Source organism: Triticum dicoccoides, chromosome 1A, assembly GCF_002162155.2.
Source record: "Triticum dicoccoides isolate Atlit2015 ecotype Zavitan chromosome 1A, WEW_v2.0, whole genome shotgun sequence".
In the NCBI taxonomy this organism is placed as follows: Eukaryota; Viridiplantae; Streptophyta; class Magnoliopsida; order Poales; family Poaceae; genus Triticum; species Triticum dicoccoides.
The window spans coordinates 572085229-572089476 of NC_041380.1; positions in this window are offsets into that span (position 1 = coordinate 572085229).

The window sequence follows — 4248 nt, forward strand, 5'->3', positions numbered from 1 at the left end:
CCCCTCCTAGTAGGAGTAGGAAAGAGGGGAGTCCTACTCCTACTAGGAGGAGGACTCCTCCTCCTGGCGCGCCCCATAGGGCCGGCCGACCTCCCCCCTTGATCCTTTATATACGGGGGCAGGGGGCACCTCTAGACACACAAGTTGGTCATTGATCCCTTAGCCGTGTGCGGTGCCCCCCTCCACCATAATCCACCTCGATCATATCGTAGCGGTGCTTAGGCGAAGCCCTGCGTCGGTAGCATCATCATCACCGTCAACACGCCGTCGTACTGACGAAACTCTCCCGTGAAGATCTGCTGGATCGGAGTTCGTGGGACATCATCGAGCTGGACGTGTGCTGAACTCGGAGGTGCCGTGTGTTCGGTACTTGGATCGGTCGGATCGTGAATACGTTCGACTACATCAACCGCGTTCTCATAACGCTTCCGCCTATGGTCTACGAGGGTACATGGACGATACTCTTCCCTCTCGTTGCTATGCATCACCATCATCTTGCGTGTGCTTAGGTTTTTTTTGAACTTACTATGTTCCCCAACAGATGCTTCACTTGATTAATTTTGGCTACGAAGAAACATGGGCCTAGAAATGTTACACTGTGTACCTAGCTGTTAGTAAATGACTATTGGCAATCAGTAAACAAAACTGTATTGTACAAAACTAGTATCTCACAAACAAAAACTATGATTATATGTGTAACTAGAGATTGGTTTGAGGAGCATGTGAAGAATATTGTACCTCTTTTACAGACGATGCACCCGTTATCTCCAATTAATAAAGTGGGTGTTTAAAAAAACAAAATTGATATGTAGGTCTTAGTGCGGTAATGAAATCCGCTAGCAATTATATTTAATTGCTATGCAATCAGTAAATATAATTGTATTGTACTCCCTCTGTTCACTTTTATAAGACGTTTTAGACATTTAGGACAACATCCAAAATAGTTCTATTTCAGCTGTCTTAAACGTCTTACAAAATTAAACGGAGGAAGTACAAAACTAGGAGCTCGCATATGGTTCCAGTTCAGCTGACAAAAGGACCACAAGTTCTTCCAAAATAACCACTGATATAATACGTTATAAAATTCTCAGTAACAAAGCAAGATACATGTATTCTTACTGCTCCTAAGAATTCCAACATCATCCGAATCAATGATGGAAAATCTCGGATATGTTTACAGGTGTACAAACAAAAAATTTATCAATAAATGCGTCAGCTTGTACTCTATATCACAGATTGTAAACATTAAATCAATTGCATGTGGCATTAAATGAAATGAAGAAGTTCAGTTGCAATGGGCTATATTTCTCTGTATGTCTCATAGGCCCTTACAGACGGCAACCGTTTATAGGCTTGTGCAGACGGCAACCGTTTGTGACAGTACATCCCCAATTGATCAACGGGACATTCCAAAAAAGCGGGTACAAACACAAGCCAGGATCTCAATTACATCTCTGAACTTGAGCAAGCGGCAATGTACAAGAACAACACCACAAGGGGAAAGACGGCGGTTAGAATCCTACCACAAAACAGAGACATCTACCAAACTGTGTCATGTCATGTGCACTGGAATTTTGAAGGCTGGTATTATGAGGCAGGCCAAAGACAGTCACATGGAAGTGGAAGCTTGTCACAAACTGACTGATAGCCAACTAGATAAGCCAATTACTACAGCCATGCAAGATCTAAAATAGGATGCCCACTCCTTGAGCTGTTCTATATCTCATGGTTTGTGTTCAGAGATAAAATTAAATGGATCCTGCAGCATCAGGTTCATCTGCCATCAAGGGGTTATATACTTATATATGCTGGGCAGCCATGGAGTTATCACCAAGACTCACCATGATGTTGCACCACCGGCGCATTTTGCAAGTGAAGGTCAGAAAAAGTGAGGTCAAGCATTGTTTGCTAAAACAATATCACTGAACAGTGGTGAATGTGAAACAATGGGATTTCAGCTCTAATTGATGCCACCATCAAAGATGGAACGGGATTGAGTTGGTTGTTAGCTACTAGGAGTCATTGTTCCAGGCCAAATATTTACGCAAGACAAACAGACTCATAAAAATACAAATCTCCTTGCACCGCGATATTGCATACAGACTGCTATATGAGACAAGACGAGCACGTGGATTTAATAGCACACCATGTTGAACATTTTGCTAATCTGTAGCGAAGCATTTTCAAACAACAACCATCATAATGAACTTGTTCATTTGAGATTAAAAAAAATAAAGTATCTTAGCTTCAACACCTTGCCAATAACAACATGAGACCTATAAATATGTGAAGATCAACATACTACTACTTGTCTAGGTGATTAAAACAACTTCACTGCAAAATGACATATATGTGCAGGATGTTTCTATGTAGTTCCCCAAGAAGCCATAGATTAGTTCTGCTCTATCAAATTCACACTTGGTATCAACCCAGTATTCTTAAATTACTTCCATATGTTATGTGCTGAAAAGGTTACAATAGATTTTATAAAAAGATTAAAACATATATTAAAATTTACATGCATCATCAAACAAGAAAAACAAATAATAAATAACATGGTATACCTTTGTTAGCTTCCTTTGTTTGAGTTTCACCTTAACATCGACTCCATTATCACCTTCACAACGATGTATCCCGAAGTTCACACCCTTGCGGATGCTAATCTCCGTTTGGAGTGGTGTGGAGGCACAATGCTCCCCAAAAATGCCACTAGGGCCACCATAATCTCCGCACGCCCTTGCACGATACAAGATGTCGTTATTCCACTAAGGGAGCCTTGAGAGCGGTCACTGAACCCGTACAAATGACAAACCTTAGGGGGCAGTCACCAAACCCATACACTTTGGTAACCCTTGGGGTGTTTACCGGAACCCGTAGAAATTGCTCGTGGAAATCTCCACAACTTAATTGAAGACCCCAACGCTTGTCCCGGTGCTTTCCACCAGAATGATTGAGCTCTGCAACACCGCCAACCATCTAGGGCGCCCAAGCACCCAAAAAGGAACACGCTCTAGGGTACCAAGCACCCAAGAGTAATAAGCTACTCAACTCTATGCACCGAATGCAATGGCAAGGGAACACAGAGTGCCCAAGTCCTTCTCTTCCAAATCCCACCACAACAACTAAAGCTATGGAGGAAAATGAGAGGAAGAATGAAGAAGAGAACACAAAGAACTCCAAGACGTAGATCCAAGGGGTTCCCCTCACATAGAGGAGAAAGTGATTGGTGGAAATGTAGATCTAGATCTCCTCTCTCTTTTCCCTCAAAAACAAGCAAGAATCATTGGAGGGATTGAGAGAAAGCAAGCTCGTAAAAGGTCAACAATGGGAGTAAAACACGAGCTCAAAGGATTAGGTCCATTGGGAAAGAAGACCCCCTTTTATAGGTGGGGACAAATCCAACCGTTATGCTCTCAGCCCGCACACAAGCGATACTACCGCTTGGGGCGGTAGTTCGAGGTGTAGCACTGAGAGAACGCAAGTTCAGGTGAGGTAGTGCTGACGGAACGGTACTACCGTCCTCACAAGCGTCACTACCGCCAGGACACAGAGAACCAGCGGTAGAAGCGGTACTACCGCACCCTACTATTGCTCTACTACCGTGGAGGCTGCAAGGGACTACAGAAGCAAGGAGATAGGCGGAAGTGTGACGGTAGTCGCCAGTGGAAGAACCACGACAAGTGGTACTATCACTGGCAGGTGCGGTGCTACCGTCTAAAACGGTACTAGCGTGCCCAATTGTCGTCCTACTGCCGCCGAAGCGAAAACGAATCCAATAGTCCACAAACAAGCGGTAGTGCCCGCAGCAGGGGACCAAAAAAGTACTGTGCAAGCGGCACTACCGCTACCCACTAGAGTGTAATAAAATAGCCTACGCAAAATTAATGGATCCAAGAAAACCAGAACTGCCATAACTTCTTCAAATGAGCCCCGAATACATCAAACTCGAGCTTGTTGGATAGATGATGACAAATACTATCAAATATAGTAAGAAGTTGCAGGGGGTATGCCTATGATATAGAGGTGTGAAACCTCCATTAGTGAAGAACCGACATAAACTCCAATATCGAAAACATCATAGAAGATGCATATGAACTCTGTTTTCGATGAACTCGAGCTTGTCATGAAGATGACCATAAGCTCTAAAACTCACAAAGAGAAACACCAAACAAGAACTAAGAAAGCTGATAGAAGGATGCAATGGTTTGAGCTCTCTATGGACGATATGATCAAGCCACTCACTTGAGA